Genomic DNA, 24088 nt, shown 5'->3' with positions numbered 1-24088 from the left:
ATGACGGCTTCACTCATGTCTGGCATGCTGGCAGGGGCAGCTGGAAGGCTCAGCCAGAACTGCGAATTGGAACATCCACATGTGGCCTCTCCAGCTCTCAGGAGAGTTGGACTTTCTTACATGGCAGCCCAGCCTTCGGGAGCAAGTATTTCAGTGATCAAAGTAGATGCTCTATGGCCTGTTACAACTGAGCCTCAGAAGGTACTTGCCATCACTTCTGCCTACACTAATAGACCTACTGTTTGGGTCAAGGCAGTCACAAGTCCACCAACATTCAAGGAGAAGGGACAGAGAACACTTAGCAACTTTACACACACACACACACGCTGTGACATAGACTACTAACTTTCCCCTAATATGAGATTCCTTTTCTCCTATAGTAATTGAACCTTTTATTTATAGCTCAATGAGGCTGAGTCTCTCACTGACCAACTGCTCAATGAGAGAAGTGTCAAAGAATTTGCAACCTGATGGGTGCAGTTGCTCATGCTTGTAGTCCTAGCACTTTGGAAGGTCAAGGTGGGAGGACCACTTGAGGCCAGGAAGTCAAGACCAGCCTGGGCAACAGGGCAAGACCCCATCTCTGCCAAAAATAAGAAAACTTAGTCATGTGTGGTGGTGCAAACCTGTAGTCGCAGGTTCTCAGGGGCTGAGGCCAGGAGGATGGCTTGAGCCCAGGAGTTGGAGGCTGCAGTGAGCTGTGATTATGCCACTGCACTCCAGCCTGGGTGACAGAGCAAGACCCTGTCTCAAAAAAAGAAATACACACACACAAGACACCACAGCAATCCTGGACCACTTGGGTCTGGACGTTAAGTCAGAGAAAAATAAACTTCCATTTTGTTGAAGCCACCACTCCTTTGGTTGTCTGTCACTCACAGCCAAATGCAATCCCAACAGAAACACACATATGCACAGACAAGCACATGCATACACACATACTCTCAATGACAGTGCACGCAGCCCACAAGACACAAGGAGAGACGCAAATGTTGAAATCTCACTAGGTTAGGAGTATTCATCTACTCACATGAACTCATACCACACACCAGTTTCAGGAGCTGTCCTTCCCCGAGGTTCACATCTCACTCCGCACTTCCCCTGCCACAACCCTCACTGTGGTATATTATAATTAGAATATACTTGTCCATATCACCCTTCCCCTGGTCAACCCTTGGACCCCATCTGTCTTGTTCATCATCATTCATTTAGCACCAAGCACAGGACTTCGATCAACATTTGACCAGGTTTGTATTTTACAAACAGCTTGCAGGTGACACTTTGAGCTGCTGGGGACTAGAGTCTGAGTGTAATGAGACTGATGAGGAGCCTGCCTGGATGTGAGGAGACCCTGAACTGGAGCCTCAGTACTGGAGACGGGGATGAAATGGAGAGAGCAGGAGGTGGGATTGACAGGCATTGGGAGTGATTGGGGGGCGAGGGAGAAGTAGGAGTCAAGGATCGCACCCAGATTTCTAATCTGGACGATGCAATAACAAATGGTGGCACTCTTTGCTGACAGCAGAAACAAGGGGGGAGCAGAAGACTCAGGAGAAGGTAACAAGCTCAGTTTTGCCTATCTGTATTTCAAATGCCTGGGGGGCCATCCAGGTGGACTCATGCAGGAGGCAGCTAGACGGTTGGATGGAACCAAAGACTAGTGAAGACATGACCATGCTTTCCGAAACATTCCCATGCAAGTCATTCATTGTCCAGACAAAGTGTTGGAGGAAGCGGGGTGCAGGGCAGGGCCCTGGGTTGGAAGTTGACAGACCCACATTCCCTTCGCCACTACTACCTGATGTGTCATCTTGATGGGCAAGGGACACTGCCTTCTGGCTTGTAGTTTTCTGCTTAGTTGTAAAAATGAGAAGCCTGCCTCAAACCTCTGTGTTTCCTTCTAGCTCTCAGATGCTATGGCTAATATTTGAAATATTTGCAGGCCTACCCTCTGCAGGCTACTGGGCTGGGCCCTGGCCCCATTTCCACTTCTCTCAAACAACAGCAACAACAACAACAACAACGACAACAACCACCAAAAAGCAGGTCAACTGCAGGAGGAAACTGGGAGGTGAAACACACTGTAAGCTCCTCTGCTCCAAACTGCTCTTCTTTTTCCCCATTCCCTGCACCAAGGTCTCTGTCCACCCAATACACCAGAATGCCCTCCTTAGGTCTCCAGGCCCCTCCAGCTACTCCCAACAACTATTTCCCAAAAGACCAACTAGGAATAAAAATTATCCCCATTCCTCCCCTTTGTGTCACACTTTACATTTCTACTTTCTCCAGTATAAATGATATTTACTGCACGGGAACCATATGGTAGGCACCACGCCAGGCTCTGGGATGAAGACGACACAGACCCTACCCTCAAAAAAGCAGGGAAGAGAGTTAGCAATGTAATTCGAGGTGAATGAACCACACAGGGGCTGTAGGAACATAGATGAAGGGAAGTGGTGTGTGTGTGTGTGTGTGTGTGTTCAGGAGGATCCTCAAACCCTGTGAAGTTTTGGGTTTTTGTTTGTTGGCTTGTTTGTTTAAGATAGAGTCTTGCTTTGTTGGCCAGCCTGGAGTGCAGTGGCTTGATCTCAGCTCACCGCAACCTCCACCTCCCGGGTTCGAGCAATTCTCGTGCCTCAGCCTCCCAAGTAGCTGGGATTACAGGCATGCACCACCATGCCTAGCTAATTTTTGTATTTTTAGTGGACACAGCGTTTCGCCTTGTTGGCCAGGCTTGTCACGAACTCCTGACCTCAAGTGAGCCACCCACCTCAGCCTCCCAAAAGTGCTGGGATTATAGGCATGAGCCACCATGCTCAGCCATTTGTTTGTTTTCTGATACAGGGTCTTGCTCTTTTGCCCAGGTGGGAGTGCAGTGGTGCAATCATGGCTCACTGCAACCTCGACTTCCCAAGCTCAAGCGATCCTCCCGCCTTAGCCTCCCTCGTAGCTGGAACCACAGATGTCCGCCACCATGCCCACCTAATTTTTTAAATTTTTTGTAGGGACAGGATCTTGCTGTGTTGCCCAGGTTGGTCTCAAACTCCTGAGCTCAAGCAATCCTCCCAACTTTGCCTCCTACAAGTGCTGGGGATTACAGGTGTGAGCCACTGCACCTGGCCCCTATGAAGTTTTTATAAAACATTAGCACTGGAAGGGATCTCACAGACCAATTAGTCCCACTCCCTCATTTTATATGTGCAGAAACTGAGGCCCAGGCTGGCCACGCATGGTGGCTTACACCTGTAATCCCAACACTTTGGGAGGCTGAGGCAGGAGGATCATTTGAGCCCAGCGGTTCAAGACCAGCCTGGACAGCATAACAAGAACCCCCATCTCTACAAAAAAAATTAAAAATTAGGCCAGGCACGGTGGCTCACGCCTGTAATCCCAGCACTTTGGGAGGCCGAGGTGGGCAGATCATGAGGTCAGGAGATCGAGACCATCCTGGCTAACACGGTGAAACCCCGTCTCTACTAAAAACACAAAAAATTAGCCGGGCATGGTGGCAGGCGCCTGTAGTCCCAGCTACTCGGGAGGCTGAGGCAGGAGAATGGCGTGAACCCGGGAGGCGGAGCTTGCAGTGAGCCGAGATCGTGCCACTGCACTCCAGCCTGGGTGACAGAGCAAGACTCCGTCCCAAATAATAATAATAACAATAATAATAATATCTTAAGAGGTATAAGAGCTAAGATGCTTCCGGGCTTCATTCTAAGCTCTCTAGATGGATTGATTCGTTTATTACTCACAACATACCTGAGAGTTAGGTTTTTATGTTCCCCTAATATGACAATATTGAGTCTTAGGTTAATTGACTTGCCTGAGGTCACACAGTTAACACAATATTGAATACAGGTAGTCCAAATAAAGAGCCATGAGCGTGGGGGGGAATTGCCTGGAGGCCTTAACTTATGATTTCTATACCCTACCCTCAGAAAGTCTGATTCTCTCGGCCTGAAGTGAACAAGCTGGAATTTGCATTTTAGCCATGCACCCTAGGTGATTATGGTTTGGTGGCTATCGGACCATTCTCTGAAAAAAACCAGTTCGAATGTACCTTTTTTCTCAATTCAGAGTTTTCTGGCAGAATCCCTCCCTTCCTTGGGACTCCCTGTCCTCAAGGGACCCCGCTTTCCGGAGTCTGCTGGGAATAAGGGTACTCTGGAAACGGACGTATGCCCCCTGGTGGTCAGAAATTAGAGGCTAGGCGCTGCAGCCAGCAGGGTCCCGTCAACCGCACAAATTTGTGAACTTTTCTAGAATTTCGTTCAGCCAGTATTACTGAGGTGCCACTATGGGCCAGCACTGAGCCATTGTAATACACAGCACATTGGAGAGAAAGAAGACTTCTGGGGACAGAATTTTTCAAGGTGACTGCTCACCTATTTTCATCCGTGGATACAAAGGCATCAGTTTCAAGCTGCAATTGGACAAATTTCACCTGGTCTAAGTATTCGTATCTGGCAACATATAGCTCTGATCTTAGGTCTTTAGGAGGCTGAAAAAGAGTTTTTTGAAAAAGGCTGAGTCCACCCTCGGGAAGGAAACACAGGAGCATGTATATTTGCAGTGCAGTGAGAAGAGCCCAAGGCTTTGGAGTCAGGCTGTTCCAGCTCTGTTACTTCAGGCTCTGGGACCCGGGAGCAGTTATTTCATCTTTCTAAGCTGCAGCTGCTTCACCTGAACTATGTGAATAATAACAACACCTGTCTCAAAGGTTTGTGTGATGAAATGGTCTCTTAGTGCCTGGCACAAGATAAACGTTCAAAAAAGTTGTAGGTATTTTGAAATATAATACTTTGTAGTTAAATACCATAAGTATACACTATATATACCAGGGTTCTAACATCAGCCTTAATTCATTCACCTTAAAAAGGAACACAAATGGGCCGGGTGCGGTGGCTCACGCCTGTAATCCCAGCACTTTGGGAGGCCGAGGCGGGTGGATCAACTGAGGTTGGGAGTTCAAGACCAGCCTGGCCAACATGGCGAGACCCTGTCTCTACTAAAAATACAAAAATTAGCCGGGCGTGGTGGTGCGCGCCTACAATCCCAGCTACTCGGGAGGCTGAGGCAGGAGAATCACTTGAACCCGGGAGGTGGACATTGCGGTGAGCGGAGATCGCGCCACTGCGCTCCAGCCTGTGCAACAAGAGCAAAACTCCGTCTCAAAAAAAAAAAAAAAAAAAAGGAACACGAATAATTCTTGAGGCCAGGCACAGTAGCTCACTCCTGTGATCCCAGCACTTTGGGAAGCCAAGGTGGGAGAATCACTTGAGGCCAGGAGTTGGAGACTAGCCCAGACAACATAGTGAGACCCCTGTCTCTCCAAATAAAAAAAATATTAGCCAGACATGGTGTCATGAACCGGTAGTCCCAGCTATACAGGAAGCTGTGGCAGGAGGATCACTTGAGCCCTGTAGTTGGAGGCAGCAGTGAGCCACTCCTGCCTGGGTGACAGACCAAGACCCCATCTAAAAAAAAGAAAAAACTCTTGATCCAGTGTAGTTGAGAGACAAGATTTCCTCCAGTTCTGAATCCTCTAATATGTGATGCATAGACATCTAGACTATTCCACACTGTTGGTGGGATTGCAAGTTAGTACAACTTTGAAAAATTGTTTGATAGCGTCTGCTAAAACTGAGCATATTTATGGCCCAGCAATTTCATTCTTAGGTATATTCCCAAAAGAAATGTTTACATATGTTACCCAGAAAACATAAACAAGCATGTTTATAGCAATACTATTTATAACAGCCTCCAAGTGGGGAAATATCTAAGTGTCTATCAACACTACAATAGGTTTTTGTGTGTGTTTGTTTGTTTTGTTGAGATGAAGTTTCGCTCTTGTTTCCCAGGCTGGAATACAAAGGCAAAATCTCGGCTCACTGCAACCTCCACCTCCCGGGTTCAAGCAATTGTCCTGCCTCAGCCTCCTGAGTAGCTGGGATTACAGGTGCCTGCCACTAAGCCTGGCTAACTTTTGTATTTTAGTAGAGACGGAGTTTCACCATGTTGGCCAGGCTGGTCTTGAACTCCTGACCTCAAGTAATCCGTCCGCCTTGGCCTCCCAAAGTGCCGGGATTACAGGCAAGAGATATGGCGCCTGGCCTAGATGTTTATTTTTTATTTTATTTTTATTTTATTTTATTTTATTTTATTTGAGACAGAGTTTCACTCTTGTCGCTCAGGCTGCAGTGTAATGGCAGTCTCGGCTTACTGCAACCTCCGCCTCCCAAGTTCATGCAATTCTCCTGACTCAGCCTTCTGAGTAGGTGGGATTACAGGCGCACACCACCCTGCCCAGCTAATTTTTATATTTTAGTAGACACGGGATTTCACCATGTTGGCCAGGCTGGTCTTGAGCTCCTGAATTCAAGTGATCCGCCTGCCTCGGCCTCTCAAAGTGCTGGGATTACAGGCGTGCGCCACCACGCCCGGCTCCAGCTAGATTTTTAAATTGTGGTATTTTCATAGACTAGAACACTACATGCAGTAACATGAGTAAATTTCACAAATATAATGACAAAAGAAGCCAGACACTGAAGAGTCCATACCGTATGATTTCATTTATATAAAGTACCAAATGGTTGAAATGAAATGCCATTAGAAACTGGAATACTAATTGCCTTTAGCTGCAGAGTGGTGATTAGAGGGGGGCTAAAGGGGTTTCAGGGAGGGGATTGCCAATAATGTTCTATATCATGATCTGTGTGGCAGTTAAACAAAGTGTCTGGACTTTATAAAAACTAATCAGACTGATTGCTTATGATATGTGCACTTTTCTATAGTATGGATTCATAGATTTCAATGAAAAGTTAGATTTTAATTAAAAGTTTACCTAAAAACTCTCCGTGAGTCCCTCATGACCAATCACAGAACACACCCAGGCCTCACTTATCATAAGCCCAGAGTCCCCCAGGGTATCAGAATCAGAAATTTAATGCCCTCTGGGGATGGGAGATGTGGCCTCAGGCCCATGAGCTGCAACCAGGTTTCCTGCTAAAAGTCAAGAACAAAAGAGTTGTCTTGTAGATAAAAACAGGTTCCAGAAAAACTGCACCAGAGCAAAGAGCTAGGTGTCTGCCTAGAGCCTGCGGGTGAAAAAATCACACCTCCGACACTGTGCCAATCAGAGGGGTGGCACCTGAGTACACACCAGACTTGCTGTTTGAGAAACCCAGGGCAAGAAATTAGTAAAAATCACCCACAGGCAGTGAAACTGCATAAAATACTTGCATAGAGAAACACAAAATAGCCTCACAGGAGTTCGTCCAAAACCTAGAGAATGAGAAAGACCCTGCTCCCTTAGGAAATGAATGAAGAAACAAATGCCATCATAAACAGATGGCAGATGCAAGGAATCAGAAAATGTGTGCACCAGAAATCACAGATAAAAGTACAGTTTGAAAAAAATGTTTCAATTCATGAAACACAAATGCTAATTTAAAAGAAATGTGTTTCAGACTGGGTGCAGTGGCTCACACCTGTAATCCCAATATTTTGGAAGGCTGAGGTAGCAGGATTGCGTGAGGACCGGAGTTTTAGACCAGTCTGGGCAACAAAGTGAGAGCCTATCTCTATTTCAAAAAGAAAAAAAAAACTTTTTTTTTTTTTGAGACGGAGTCTTGCTCTGTCACCAGGCCAGAGTGCAGTGGTGTGATCTCAGCTCACTGCAACCCCCACCTCCTAGGTTCAAGTGATTCTCCTGCCTCAGCCTCCCAAGTAGCTGGGGTTACAGGCATCTGCCACCACACCCAGCTAACTTTTATATTTTTAGTAGAAACGGGGTTTCACCATGTTGGCCAGGATGGTCTCGATCTCTTGACCTTGTGATCCACCCACCTCAGCCTCCCAAAGTGCTGGGATTACAGGCGTAAGCCACCTCACTTGGCCCTTTTTTTTTTTTTTTTTTTTTGATACGGCATCTTGCTGTCATCCAGGCTGGAGTGCAGTGGCACCATCTTGACTCACTGCAACCTCTGCCTCCCAGGTTCATGCCTTCTCCTGCCTCAGCCTCCCGAGTAGCTGGGACTACAGGCGCCTGCCACCACACCTGGCTAATTTTTGTGTTTTTAGTAGATACGGGGTTTCACCATGTTGGTGAACAGGCTGATCTCGAACCCCTGACCTCAAGTAATCTGTCCGCCTCGGCCTCCCAAAGTGTGAGGATTACAGGTGTGAGTCAACATGCCAGGCCAAAAAGAAAAAAAAAATTAGATAAAAGTTTTGTTTAAAAAACAAACAAAAAAAACCTGGGCTGGGTGTGGTGGCTCACGCCTGTAATCCTAGCACTTTGGGAGGCTGAGGTGGGCAGATCACCTGAGGTCAGGAGTTCGAGACCAGCCTGACTAACATGGTGAAACCTTGTCTCTACTAAAAATAGAAAAATTAGGCAAGAGTGGTGGCACATACCTGTAATCCCAGCTACCCGGGAGGCTGAGGCTGCAGTGAGCCAAGATCGCATCGCATCACTGCACTCTAGCTTGGGCGACACAGTGAGATTCTGTCTCAAAAAAAAAAAAAAAAAAGGAAAAAACCTAAATGTCTATACGATTTTCATTTCTAAAATTTTAGTTCTTTTTCAAACCCACCTTTCCTCCCATAATATCTCAGTCTCACCGTATTTTCTTTCTTCTTTCTTCTTTTTTTTTTTTTTGAGACGGAGTCTCGCTCTTTCACCCAGGCCGGACTGCAGTGGCTCTATCTCGGATCGCTGCAAACTCCACCTCCCGGGTTCACGCCATTCTCCTGCCTCAGCCTCCCGACTAGCTGGGACTACAGGCACCCGCCACCGTGCCCGGCTAATTTTTTGTATTTTTAGTAGAGACGGGGTTTCACCGTGTTAGCCAGGATGGTCTCGATCTCTTGACCTCGTGATCCGCCCACCTCGGCCTCCCAAAGTGCTGAGATTACAGGCGTGAGCCACCGTGCCCGGCCTCTCATCGTATTTTCAAACCCACCTTTTCCCTCATAATATCTCACTCTCATCATATACATTCTACTTCTTCCTTTAAATATTTGAACATTTTAAACATATTTCTTTTATATTTTATTTTATTTTAAGAGACGGGGGTGCCAGGCGTGGTGGATCACGTCTGTAATCCTGGCACTTTGGGAGACTGAGTGGGGCAAATTGCTTGAGCCCAGGAGTTCAAGACCAGCTTGGGCAACATGGTGAAACCCCATCTCTACAAAACATACAAAAATGTGGCCGGGCGTGGTGGCTCACGCCTGTAATCCCAGCACTTTGGGAGGCCGAGGCGGGCGGATCACGAGGTCAGGAGATCGAGACCATCCTGGCTAACACGGTGAAACCCCATCTCTAGTAAAAATACAAAAAATTAGCTGGGCGTGGTGGCGGGCACCTGTAGTCCCAGCTACTCGGGAGGCTGAGGCAAGAGAATGGCTTGAACCTGGGAGGCGGAGCTTGCAGTGAGCCGAGATCGCGCCACTGCACTCCAGCCTGGGCGACAGAGCGAGACTCCGTCTCAAAAAAAAACATACAAAAATGAGCTCGGCGTGGGTGCACACCTGTGGTCCCAGCTACTTGGGAGGCTGAGGTGGGAGGATCTCTTGAGCTTGGGAGGTCGAGGTTGTAGTAACCAGAAATTGTGCCACTGCACTGCAGTCCCAGCAACAGAGCGAGACCCTGTCTCAAGAAAAAAAAAAAAAAAAGGGTCTCGTTCTGTTGCCTGGTTGGAGTGCAGTGGTGTGATCATGGCTCACTGCACCCTTGTACTACCAAGCTCAAGAGATCCTCCCACCTCAGCCTCCTGAGTAGCTGAGATTACATGTGTGCATTACTACATCCAGCTAAACAAAACTTAGTAAACAGTTAACTAGATCCTGCTATACAGTGAATTAATGAATTAGAACAAACATGAGGAAATCATTCAGGAAGTGGTAAAGAGACAGAAAATAAGAAAGACAGAATGAAAGACATGGTGTATAGCATGAGAAGCTCCAAAACAGGAATTCAGAAGGAGAAAAATCACAACAGTGGAGGGAAGGCAGCAGACAAAGAGGTAATGGGGGAAGTTTCGTGAACTGAAGAAAGACAGGAGTTTGCCAGCTGAAGAAGCAGAAGTCCTGAGTAGGATAAATAAAAGCAAGTCTATATCTAACACATTCCTGTGGGATTGCAGAACATCAAGGGAGATAGAAAATCTTAAAGGCTACTAAAGAGAACAGATACCTACATCAGAAAAATAAACAGACTGATAGGGGATTTCATGTCATTGCAGGAGTTTCCAGAAGACAATGACATGTCATCAAAGTGTTGAGGGAAATAACTACCAACCAAGAATCTTATTTCTAGCTATACTTACATTCAAAAGTAAGGCTGAAATAAAGTTGTTTTCAGACACATAAATATTAAGAAAGTTTATTACTTATAGATATTTGCTGAAAGAACTACTAAAAGATTATTTCAGTATCAATCTTTATTGTCTTTACAAATCCAGAAGGAAGGAGTGAAATACAAGAAGAAATGGTAAATACATAAATTGGTACATCTAAATAAGTATTGACCACTAAAACAATAAAATAAACAACCAAACCAAATATTAACATAGAAGATGGGAATGGAAAGTTCCCATCTCTATCTTGTTCAGAAGGGTAGAGAAACTGAATACATTTAAAATGAAAGTGTAAATTTACAAATACTAGAAATAGAATGTATACCTTTCAAATTATTGGAGGGGAAAAAAAGAGAATAAAAAGAAACACCAGCAAAAGGCAGGAATAGAGGGCAAGAAGCACAAAAAATGATGAAAAAGTTCAGGTGCAGTGGCTCACGCCTGTAATCCCAACACTTTGAGAGGCCACGCTGGGAGGATTGCTTGAGCCAGGAGTTTGAGATCAGCCTGAGCAACATAACTATAACCCGTCTCTTAAAAAAGAAGAAAAGAGATTGGGTGCGGTGGCTCACGTCTGTAATCCCAGCACTTTGGGAGGCCAAAGTGGGAGGATCACCCTAGGTCAGGAGTTCAAGACCAGCCTGGCCAACATGGTGAAACCATTTATCTACTAAAAATACAAAAAAAATTGGCGGGGCGTGGTGGCCAGTGCCTGTGATTCCAACTACTCGGGAAGCTGAGGCAGGAGAATCCCTTGAACCCGGGAGGCAGAGGTTGCAGTGAGCTGAGATCGCGCCATTGCACTCCAGCCTGGGCAACAGAGCTAGAGTCTGTCTCAAAAAAAAAAAGAAGAAGAAGAAAAGAAAAGAAAGAGGTTGGGGTGGGGGTGGAGGCGGGGGGGGAGGGAGAAAAGAAAGAAGAAAATAATGAAAAAAGAGAGATACAAAGTAAGATTGTAAATTGTAGCATATTCATGCTGTGGAGTACTACACAGCTCATAAATTGAGTCAACATGATCTACATGTATACATATGGACAGATTTCAAAAATATGTTGAAGGGAGAAAGTGATTTGCAGACTTTTTTTTTTTTTTTTAGACAGAGTCTCACTCTGTCACCCAGGCTGGAGTGCAGTGGCGCAATTTTGGCTCACTGCAAGCTCCATCTCCCGGGTTCTAGCCATTCTCCTGCCTCAGCTTCCCAAGTAGCTGGGACTATAGGCACCCGCCACCACGCCCGGCTAATTTTTTGTGTGTTTTTAGTAGAGATGGGGTTTCACCGTGTTAGCCAGAATGGTCTCAATCTCCTGACCTCGTGATCTGCCCACCTTGGCCTCCCAAAGTGCTGGGATTACAAGCGTGAGCCACTGCACCTGGCCTGATTTGCAGATTTTATGAGTCATACACATCATATACAACGTACAGGTACTTTTTTTTTTTTTTTTTTTTTTTGAGAGGAGTCTCACTCTGTTGCCCAGGCTAGAGTGCAGTGGTACGACCTTGGCTCACTGCAATCTCCGTTTCCCAGGTTCAAGTGATTCTCCTGCCTCAGCCTCCCGAGTAGCTGGGACTACAGGCATGCGCCACCACACCTGGTTAATTTTTGTATTTTTTAGTAGAGATGAGGTTTCGCTACATTGGCCGGGCTGGTCTCAAACTCCTGACCTCAGGTGATCCACCTGCCTCCACCTCCCAAAGTGCTGGGATTACAGGGATGAGCCACCGCACCCGGCCTACATGTACTTTTTTTGGTTTTTGTTTGTTTGTTTGTTTTGTTTTGTTTTTTTAGACGGAGTCTCACTGTATCGCCAGGCTAGAGTGCAGTGGTGTGATCTCAGCTCACTGCAACCTCCGCCTCCCGGGTTCAAGCAATTCTCCTGCCTCAGCCTCCCAAGTAGCTGGGATTACAAGCACGTGCCACCACACCAAGCTAATTTTTGTATTTTTAGTAGAGACAGGGTTTCACCATGTTGGCCAGGCTGGTCTTGAACTCCTGACCTGAAGTGATCCACCCACCTCAGCCTCCCAAAGTGCTGGGATTACAGGCGTGAGCCACCACGCCCACCCCTTCCTTGCTCTTTCGAAACACACAGGAGCTGGGAGCGGTGGCTCAGTCCTATAATCCCAGTGCTTTGGGAGACTGAGGTGGGCAGATCACTTGAGACCAGGAGTTCGTGACCAACCTGGGCAACACAGTGAAACCTGGTCTCTACAAAAAAATAAAACATTAGCTAAGCATGGTAGCACAGTCCTGTGGTCTCAGCTACTTGGGAAGCTGAGGTAGGAGGATCTGCTTGAGCCCAGGAGGTCAAGGCTACAGTGAGCTGTGATCATGCCACTGCACTCCAGCTTTCAGGCCACTGCACTCCAGCTTGGTTGACATGGCGAGACCTTGTCCAAGAAAAAAAAAAAAATAGAAAACCTCAGGAAACTCCCCCTCTGCTCCCCCACCATGGATGTGAACAATGAAGAATACAGCCCCAATTGCTACTGGAAAACACCCAACAATGATGAAAGCAGTCAGCCTTAGGATGAAGTCAACAATGAATTCAGTAGGACGGAGATGGAAAAAACCCGAGTCATGGAAACATCACTGAATCAACAAGCCTGAGGCTTACCTTACTGTGTATTTTTTGTTAAGTGAACTAAATAATTTTTTTTTTTTTTTTTGAGACGGAGTCTCGCTCTGTCTCCCAGTCTGGAGTGTGGTGGTGCAATCTCAGCTCACTGCAAGCTGCGCCTCCCAGGTTCACGCCATTATCCTACCTCAGCCTCCCAAGTAGCTGGGACTACAGGTGCCCGCCACCACGCCCGGCTAATTTTTTTTCTTGTTTTTCAGTAGAGACGGGGTTTCACCATGTTAGCCAGGATGGTCTCGATTTCCTGACCTTGTGATATGTCTGCGTCGGCCTCCCAAAGTGCTGGGATTACAGGCATGAGCCACCGCGCCCGGCGAACTAAATAATTTTCTTATTGGCTATGCCAATTTGCATTCGGTTTTCTATGACTTGCAGCCAAACTTATAGTAAATGATACAATGGATATGGAGAAGTGGAGCCATATAGGACTATTAAGGAGGTAGAATTAGCAAGATTCAGCCAAAAGTTAGATATGGTGGTGAGAAAGAGAGAAGTGTCAAGATTGATCCTAGACTTCTGGCTTGAGTGGTACCATCTCTGAGATGGGGAACATCAAAGGAAGATCAGGATGGGGTTAGGGACACTAGTGGAGATCATCTGAACAGCTTGGCTGTGTTGGGTTCAGGGAATCTGTTGGAAGTCATCTAACTGGAGATGTCTGAAAGGTAGTTAAAGAGTATACTGTGTTGAATAGTATCTCCCCAGAATGCATGTCCACCTGGAACCTCTGTTTATGACCTTACTTGGAAACCGGGTCTTTGCAGATGAAATAAGGTAAATTGAGATGAGTTCATACTGGATTAGAGTAGGCACCAAATACAATGACTGGTGTCCTTATGAGAAGACCATGTAAAGACACAGTGAAGGCCAGGCACAGTAGCTCACACCTGTAATCCCTGCACTTTGGGAGGCCAAGGCGGGCGGATTGCTTGAGGTCAGGAGTTCAAGACCAGCCTATCCAACATGGTGAAACCCCATCTCTACTAAAAATACAAAAATTAGCCAGGTGTGGTGGTGCGTGCCTATAATCCCAGCTACTTGGGAGGCTGAGGCATTAGAATCGCTTGAACCCAGGCAGTAGAGGTTGCAGTGAGCCAAGATTGTGCCACTGCACTTCAGCCTGGGTGACAGAGCAAGACTCCATCTCAAAACAATAATAATAATTAAAAAAAAAAAAACACACAGTGAGACACATAAAGAGTGCTATGTAAAGACAGAGGCAGAGATTAGAATGATGCCTCTACAAGCCAAGGAGTACTAGGCATTGCTGGCAACCACCAGAAGAAAGGAGGGAGGTCTGGGACAGTTTCTGCCTTAACTTTCTCCTTAAGTCAAGGATTCACCCTTGATTTAAGACTTCTGGCCTACAGAACTGTGAGAGAATACATTTCTGCTGTTTTAAGCCAAGTTTGTAGCAGTTTGTTACAGTAGCCCTAAGAAACTAATACAAAAAGAGATGTGTGAATTTGAAATATAGATCTGGGAGCCACCAGCAAAGTAGTTATTGAACTCTTGGGAGTAGATTAGATTACCTCAGGAGAGTATAGAATGAGAAGTGAAAAGAAGGCCAAGAACAAACCCTGAGCAAGACTGACATTGATGGAACCGGAAGAAGAAAAGGAGTGGACAAAAAACAGTGAGCAGGAGCAGCAGAGAGAGGTGATTTGGAAGTCAAGGGGAAAGAGCTATCTAAAGAAAGAAGTGTTCAATAGTCTCAGTGGTGTAGAGATATTACATGTAAGAAAAACTGAAAAAGAGTCCATTGGGTGTGGCAATGGAAGTCACTTGTCTTCCCTACCAAAGCCGTTTCAGAAGAGTGGGAAGGATAGAGATACTAATGCTGTGATTGAAGACTGAGTGGCCGATGAGGACATTGAAATGGCCACCATTCTTTTAAAGCCTGGGGCTACGAAAGGCAGAGTGAGAATGGATGATTCTCCAGAATCACCTTCCAGAAAGGGAATTAGAGCCTTTGGTGGGTTTTATGTTTCATTTTGAGATGAAAGAGATTTAAGCATGTTTACAGGCTGAAAAAAAGGATCTTGAAAAAGGATCAGTAGAGGAAAGTTTAAAGTTGCAGGAATAGAACGTGGAGACCAAAAAACAGAAATTCAAACTAGTAGATATAACTTGTTAGATCTTTAAGACAAAAAGCGAATGAGAGTCTTTAAGGAGGGGCCATAACTCACCATTCCCTAAGTGGGGGCTGTGCATGGTGACTTTCTTCCAAAGAAGGCAGTAAAAAGGAAGAAAATAAAGTAACTTTTTAAGTGGAGAAACCTGACAAACTACCTCACGCCAGCGATAAGTCACTTGATAGTATGTATCCTTGACATGATGTGATGTGATGAGAACGGCTCTTTCTCTCTACGATCTTCCAAAAACATATTACCCTAGTCTAATCATGAGAAAAACAACAGACAAATCTTAATTGAGAGATAAAAATATACCTGACCAGGCCAGGTGTGATGGTTCATGTCTGTAATCCCAGCACTTTGGGAGACTGAGGAGGGAGGATCACTTGAGGCCAGGAGTTCAAGACAAGCCTGGGCAACATACTATTACAAAATAAAAACAGGCCAGGCACAGTGGCTCATGCCTGTAATCCCAGCACTTTGGGAGGCCAAGGAGGGCAGATCACTTGAGGTCAGGAGTTCAAGACCAGCCTGGACAACATGGTGAAACCCCAGCTCTACTAAAAATACAAAAATTAGCCAGGCATGGTGGCGACACCTGAGATTCCAGCTACTTAGGAGGCTGAGGCATGAGAATCCCTTGAACCTGGGAGGCAGGGGTTGCAGTGAGCCGAGATCACGCCACTGAACTCCAGCCTGGGCAATGGAGTGGGACTCCATCTCAAAAAAGAAAACAACAACAAAAAAATAAAAACAATTAGCCAGCCAGCCATGGTGATGCATTCCTATAGTCTCAGCTACTTGAGAGGCTGAGGCAGGAGGATCACTTGAGCCCAGGAGTTCAAGACTGCAGTGAGCCGAGATTGCGCCACTGCACTCCCAGCCTCAACAACATAGTGAGACTCTGTCTCAAAATAAATAAAATAGGCCGGGCGCGGTGGCTCACGCCTGTAATCCCAGCACTTTGGGAGGCTGAGACGGGCGGATCATGAGGTCAGGAGATCGAGACCATCCTGGCTAACACAGTGAAACCCCGTCTCTACTAAAAATACAAAAAATTAGCCGGGCATAGTGGCAGGCGCCTGTAGTCCCAGCTACTCTGGAGGCTGAGGCAGGAGAATGGCATGAACCCGGGAGGCGGAGCTTGCAGTGAGCCGAGATGGTGCCACAGCACTCCAGCCTGGGCCACAGAGCGAGACTCCGTCTCAAAAATAAACAAACAAATAAATAAATAAATAAATAAATAAATAAAATAACAGATTGGCAAAAGAGTTTGTGACAGAGAGAATTATGGCCCTCTAGAGATGTCCACATCCTAATCCCTAGAATTTGTAAATATGTTCTTATGTGGCAAAAAGACTTTCCAGATGTGATTAAGGAACTTGGGATAGTGAAGCGAGATTGCTCTGAATTATCTGGATATGTAATCACAAAGATCCTTATGAGGGAGGCAGGAAGAAAGGTCAGCGTCAAAGAGATTGAAATTTGAAGATGCTGTGCTGCTGGCTTTGGAGGTGGAGGAAAAGGCCATGAGCCAAGGAATGCAGGCTGCTTCTAAAACCTGGTAAAGGCAAAGAAATAGATTCTCCCCTAGAGCCTCCAGAAAAAAAATGCAGTCCTGCTTCCAGAATTGTAAGATAACAAATTTGTGAGGTTTCTTGTGTTTCTTTGTTTGTTTGTTTGAGACAGAGTCTCGCTTTGTCACCCAGGCTGGAGCACAGTGGCGCAATCTCAGCTCACTGCAACCTCCGCCTCCTGGGTTTGAGTGATTCTCCTGCCTCAACCTCCCAAGTAGCTGGGACTACAGGCTTCTGCCACCACGCCCGGCTAATTTTTGTATTTTTAGTAGAGGCAGGATTTCATGATGTTGGCCAGGGTGGTCTTGAACTCCTGACCTTAAATGATCCACCCACCTCGGCCTTCCAAAGTGCTGGGATTACAGGCGTGAGCCACTGTGCCCGGCCAATTTGTGTTGTTTTAAGCCACTAAATTTGTGGTAATTTGTTTTTAAATTTTTTTTTTGAGACAGGGTCTCACTGTGTTGCCCAGGCTGGAGTGCAATGGCTCAATCTCGGCTCACTGCAGCCTCGACCTCCCAGGCTCAAGCAATTCTCCCACCTCAAACTCCTGAGTAGCTGGGACCACAGGCATGCACCACCACACTTGGCTAATTTTTTTTGATGTTTTTGCTTTTGTTTTGAAATAAGGTCTTGCTCTGTTGCCCAAACTGGAGCGCAGTGGCGTAATCTCAGCCTACTGCAGTCTTTTTTTTTTTTTTTTGAGATGGAGTCTTGCTCTGTTGCCCAGGCTGGAGTGCAGTGGTGCGATCTCGACTCACTGCAACGTCCGCCTCCCGGATTCAAGCAATTCTCCTGCCTTAGCCTCCTAAGTAGCTGGGATTACAGGCGACCGCCACCATGCCCAGCTAATCTTTGTATTTTTAGTAGAGATGGGGTTTCACCATGTTGGTCAGGCTGGTCTCGAACCCCTGACCTCGTGATCCACCCGCCTCGGCCTCCTGAAGTGTTGGGATTACAGGCGTGAGCCACCGCACCCAGCCTACTGTAGTCTTGCCCTCCCAGTCTCAAGCAGTCCTCCCATCTCAGCCTCGCAAACAGCTGGGATTACAGGTGCGAGCCACCACAACTGGTAATTTTTTTTTTTTTTTTTTTAAGTAGAATCGAGGTCTCGCTACATTACCCAGGATGGTCTCGACCTCCTGAGCTCAAGCAGTCCTCCCACCTTGGCCTCCGAAAGTGTTAATATTATAGGTGTGAGCCACCATATCCAGCCATTTTTTTAATTAAAAAAATGTTTTTAATTTGAATAGCTTTTAAGGTACAAGTGATTTCTGGCTACATGGATGAATTGTAAAGTGGTGAAGTCTGGGATTTTAGTGCACACATCACCTGAGTAGTGTACATTGTACCCGATATGCAGTTTTTTATCACTCACCTCCCTTCCACCCTCCCCCTCCTGAGTGTCCATAGTCCACGATATCACTCTGCATGCCTTTGCATATCCACAGCTTAGCTCCCACTTCTAAGCGAGAACATACAGTATTTGGTTTTCCATTCCTCAGATACTTGACTTAGAATAATGTCCTCCAGCTCCATCCAAGTTGCTGCAAAATACATTATTTTGTTCTTTTTATGGCTGAGTAGTTAGTATTCCATGGCTGGGTGTGGTGGTTCATGCTTGTAATCCCAGCACTTTGGGAGGCCGAGGCAGGAGGACTGCCTGAGGTCAGGAGTTTGAGACCAGTCTGGCCAACATGGTGAAACCCCGTCTCTACTAAAAATACAAAACAATTAGCTGGGTGTGGTGGCGTGTGCCTGTAATCCCAGCTACTTGGGAGGCTGAGGCAGGGGAATTCCTTGAACCAGGGAGGTGGGGATTGCAGTGAGCCAAGATAGCGCCACTACACTCCAGCATGGGTGACAGAATGAGACTCCTGTCTCAAAAAAAAAAAAAGAAAAGAAAAGAAAAAAGAAATCTCCATACTGTTTTGCATAGAGGCTATACTAGTTTACATTCCCACCAGCAGTGTATAAGTGTTCCCTTTTTATGGGGCAATTTGTTTTAGCAGCAATAGGAAATTAATAGGGGTTAAAAGCTAAATCAAGGAAATCTCTCAGAAGTCAGAAAAAAAGGCTGAGAGCGGTGGCTCATGCCTGTAATCCCAGCACTTTGGGAGGCCCAGGCAGGAGGATCACTTGGGCCCAGGAGTTTGAGACCAGCTTGGGCAACATGGCAAGACCTCCATCTCTACTAAAAATACAAAAATTAGCCAGGCACGGTGGCGTGCACCTGTGGGCCCAGCTACTCAGGAGGCTGAGGTAGGAGGATCGCTTGAGCCTGGAAGTGGAGGTTACAGTGATCCAGATCGCGCCACTGCACTCCACCCTGGGCAACAGAGTGAGACTCTGTCTTAAAAAAAAAAAAAAGTCACAAAAAAGACAAAGAAACATAAAATAGTAGAGACATATAAGAAAACTAGAATATCATTTCAGGAGGTCCAACATCCAACCAATAGAAGTTGCAAAAAAACACATTAAATACAAGTGAGAAAATGATTTTTTAAAAAATTACAGGAATATTTCCAAGAATTGAAGAACATAGATTTCCTAAGGTTGGAAAAGTCTACTAAATGCCCGGAAAAATAAAGAAAATAAGATTTTCACCAAAGCATAGCCTCAGGAAATTCAGATTTTTAGGGATTAAAAAAAATCCAAAAACTTTTAGAAAGAAAAAAAAATCTTATACAAAGAATCAGAAATCAAAATAGCATCATACTGGCCAGGCGGTGGCTCACTCCTGTAATCCCAGCACTTTGGGAGGCCGAGGCGGGTGGATCACCTGAGGTTGGGAGTTTGAGACCAGCTTGACCAACATGGAGAAACTCCATCTCTACTAAAAATACAAAATTAGCTGGGCATGGTGGCTCATGCCTGTAATTCCAGCTACTCGGGAGGCTGAAGCAGGAGAATCGCTTGAACCTGGGAGGTGGAGGTTGCAGTGAGCCAAGATCGCGCCATTGCACTCCAGCCTGGGCAACAAGAGTGAAACTCTGTCTCAAAAAAAAAAAAAAAAAAAAAAAGCAAAAAAAAGCAAAAAAAAGCATCATACTTCCCAATAGCAACATTGCCCATAGAAGACAAAGGGGAAGTATTTTCACAATTTGTAGAGTACTGTTACCGTACTCTATATCCAGCCAAACCTTCAATAAAATGCTGCTGTACAAAAATACATTTTTAGACATCCTGATCTCAAAAAAAGTATCTCTATGTACCATGTCTCAGGACACTATTAGAGAATGTGCTTTACCAAAACAAGAGGATAAACTACGAAAGAGGAAGATATAGGGTTCAACGCTGAAGGCAAGCAAAGGGAATGCCCAGGACATCAGTCAAGAGAAGTCTCTGGGCAGTAGCTATGTACAGGGAGAAAATTCCCCAGATTGGAACCGAACAGAAGCTTCCAGGCTAGGCATGGTAGCTCACACCTGTAATCCCAGCACTTTGGGAAGCCAAGGTGAGCGGATCACTTGAGCCCAGGAGCTTAAGGCCAGCCTGAGCAGCATGGCGAATCCCCGTCTCCACAAAAAATTCAAAAATTAGCTGGGCATGGTGGCATGCATCTGTAGTCCCAACTACTTGGGAGGCTGGGGTGGGAGGCTTCCAGAAAGGAGGTCTCCTGGGGGAAAAATGGAGCTGAGACATGATCTGAGAGGTTCAAATGTAGAATATCATATTAGAAGTATTTTTTTTACCATTTTTTTATTATTATACTTTAAGTTCTAGGGTACATGTGCACAACGTGCAGGTTTGTTACATATGTATACATGTGCCATGTTGGTGTGCTGCACCTGTTAACTCGTCATTTACATTAGGTATATCTCCTAATGCTGTCCCTCCCTACTCCCCCCACCCCATGACAGGCCCTGGTGTGTGATGTTCCCCACCCTGTGGTAGAAGTATTTAATGAAGATGCTGGGAAACTGAACCTATGAAAAACATTAGGCATTTTCTTAACTCCAGAAAAAGCAAAACATGGTTCAAGAAAGGAAATGTTATTAAATTTTGCCTGGTCAGCAGTGAACAATATTTACAAACTCATAGACAAGGAAATGCTGAATATGGATTTAAGTAAAATTTATAATACATCCATAGGATGGTGGGGAGGGGGAGAGAGCCATAAGAAGGATAAAATCTTTTTTTTTTTTTTTTTTTTTTTGAGACAAGAGTTTCGCTCTTGTTGCCCAGGCTGGAGTGCAATGGTGCAATCTTGGCTCACCGCAACCTCCACCTCCTGGGTTCAAGTGATTCTCCTGTCTCAGCCTCCTGAGTAGCTGGGATTACAGGCATGTGCCACCATGCCCAGCTAACTTTTTTATATTTTTAGTAGAGACAGGGTTTCTCCATGTTGGTCAGGCTGGTCTCGAACTCCCAACCTCAGGTAATCCGTCCACCTCAGCCTTCTAAAGTGCTGGTATTACAGGTGTGAGCCACCGTGCCCGGCCCTTTTTTTTTTTTTTTTTTTTTTGAAACAGAGTCTCACTCTGTTGCCCAGGCTGGAGTGCAGTGGTGCCATCTCGGCTCACGCAACCTCTGCCTCCTGGGTTCAAGCCATCCTCCTGCCTCAGCCTCCTGAGTAGCTGGAACTATAAGAATGAAACACCATGCCCAGCTAATTTTTTTTTTTTATTATTTATAGAGATGGGGTCTCACTATGTTGCCCAGGATGGTTTCAAACTCCAGGGCTCAAGTGATTCTCCCACCACGGCCTCCCAAAGTGCTGGGATTATAGGCATGAGCCACCACACCTGGCCAGAGGGATAAAATCTTATCTGCCAAAACCTATAATATATAATGTCAAAACTGATGAATACCAGGAAAAAGAAAGCTTAAAAAGTTGAAAATGGTGACCTCTGGGCAGAGTAGCTGCTGGGTTTTTAAAAAATATGTAGGCCAGGTGCGGTGGCTCACACCTGTAATCCCAACACTTTGGGAGGCCGAGGCGGGTGGAAGATCACTTAAGGTCAGGAGTTTGAGACTAGTCTGGTCAACGTGGTGAAACCCTGTCTCTACTAAAAATACAAAAATTAGCTGGGTGTGGTGGCGGGCACCTGTAATCCCAGCTACTAGGGAGGCTGAGGCAGGAGAATTGCTTAAACCCAGGAGGCAGAGGTTGCAGTGAGCTGAGATCGTGCCATTGCACTCCAGCCTGGGCGACAAGAACAAAACTCCATCTCAAAAAACAAAAAATAAAAATAAATAAATAAATAAATATATATATAAATATATATACATATATTATATACCTTTGATGCACCAAATATTTATCACACAAGAAAATATGACTTCTTAAGTTATACATAATTTTCTAACAAAATATAGCAGTTGCTTTTTAAAATACTAGATAAAAGGGGGCTATTGATTAAATGAAGTTCCTGAGATGGTAGGAAGGTGTATAATCCAGGACAGGAAGTGCTGATCATCTGGGGCTGGAGATAAAGAGGTGAGGTGGGTGTGGTAATAGATACTCCTGCAAGTATTGCAGGTTCCAGGGGCAGAAAGTTGAGGAAATCCATGCCTGATGAAATAGGTTGTAATGTCGCCTGCTGGGAGCAAAGGGAGTCTAGGCGTTGAGCAGCTTGAAGACAGTGTGAAGGAACATACACATGGAGTAGGATGTTACTGTGGAAATTTCAGGCTGGGTATGGTGGCTCACACCTGTAATCCCAGTACTTTGGGAAGCCAAGACATGAGGATCACTTGAAACCAGGAGTTGAAGACCAGCCTGGGCATCATCGTGGGATCCTGTCTCACAAACATTTTTAAAAATTACCCAGGCATAGTGATACACACCTGTAGTCCTAGCTACCCAGGAGGTTGAGGTGAGAGGATCACTTAAGCCCAAGAGTTCGAGGCTGCAGTGAGCCATGATCACACCACTGCACTTCAGCCTGGGTGAGATAGCAAGGTCCTGTCTCTAAAAAAAACAAAAAAGAAAAATCAGCTGAGTCACCAAAGTGGTAGATATTAGAAGCCAAAGTAGTGAGTTGTGCAACAGACCATGATGCAGAAATTTCTTTTTTTCTCTTTTTTTTTTGATACACAGTCCACTCTGTCACCCAGGCTGGAGTACAGTGGCGCAATCTCAGCTCACTGCAACCTCCACCCCCAGAATCAAGCCATTCCCCTGCCTCAGCCTTCCCAGTAGCTAGGATTACAGGTATGTGCCACCATGCCCTGGCTAATTTTTGTATTTTTAGTAGAAACAGGGTTTCACCATGTTGGCCAGGCTGGTCTCCAACTCCTGACCTCAAGTGATTCACCTGCCTCGGCCTTCCAAAGTGCTGCGATTACAGGCATGAGCCATAGCGTGTGGCCTACCTTTCCTTCTTATACCAAGAATATAAAAGAATTGGAGACAGAGGCAGAAAGAAAATTTTGGGAGATAGCTGTGTTGTGAATCCCACTGCCCTTCAGGGGAAGGGGTGAAGGAGCTTCACTGCAAGGCAAAGAAGAAGGCTACGAGGGGCCCACTCTGAAAGCTTAAGATGCGTCCCCTGCAGACTAGAATCTAAAGGTCAGAAGTTAGGCTGGGCAACTGCTGAGGGATGAGGCCAAGCAAAGGAGGCTGATTGAGTAAGAACAAGCTCACATGCCAGAATTGGCCACGGCAAAGCATGTGTGAGTGCTTCCCATGGATGAAAGGGAGGTCATGCCTGAGAGGGAGCTGGAATGGGGCTGTAGCGACTTAGACCTGGAGCACAGATGTGTCCTTAGCAGAATGACACTGGAGGTGACCACCAGGTGCCTAGGAGCTGTAGAAGGAACAGGTAGCCAGAGTGGAGATGCATAGACCTAGATCAAAGTTATTGCAGGTGGGGGCTCTCCCAAGAACCATTAAGTGCCCACAAAACTGACAGCTGTGAAGAGTTGCCAGATACAGAGTAGTGTGAAGCCATCTAACCACAGGACCAGTCAAGTAAGAAATTTTCTGCCCTCTTCCTCTCTTGTTCCTTCCACTCCTGGAAGGGTCAGAAACCAGTGAAATAGTGGGAGAAAGAAAAAAGGTTCATGCTGGGTGCGGTGGCTCACGCCTGTAATCCCAGCACTTTGGGAGGCCGAGGCAGACAGATCACGAAGTCAGGAGATTGAGACCACGGTGAAACCCCGTCTCTACTAAAAATACAAAAAATTAGCCAGGCGTGGTGGCGGGCGCCTGTAGTCCCAGCTACTCAGGAGGCTGAGGCAGGAGAATGGCGTGAACCCGGAAGACGGAGATGCAGTGAGCCGAGATAGCACCACTGCACTCCAGCCTGGGCGACAGAGCGAGACTCTGTCTCAAAAAAAAAAAAAAAAAAAAGAAAGAAAGAAAAAAGGGTTCACTTTCCCTGGGTCCCTGGGTCCAGGATTTCTGCCTAAAGCATGTCCTGTCTGGGAT

General features: G+C 45.9%; 1 pseudogene; it reads left to right on the top strand.

Moving 5' to 3' along the window:
- LOC134758472 (uncharacterized) overlaps positions 1–24088 on the top strand; it is a 33249-nt pseudogene continuing 9161 nt past the window's right edge.

This window comes from Gorilla gorilla, chromosome 4, assembly GCF_029281585.2.
Source record: "Gorilla gorilla gorilla isolate KB3781 chromosome 4, NHGRI_mGorGor1-v2.1_pri, whole genome shotgun sequence".
Classification (NCBI taxonomy): Eukaryota; Metazoa; Chordata; class Mammalia; order Primates; family Hominidae; genus Gorilla; species Gorilla gorilla.
The sequence above is the reverse complement of the archived record's forward strand: the minus strand, read 5'-3'. Positions and strand labels throughout refer to the sequence as shown.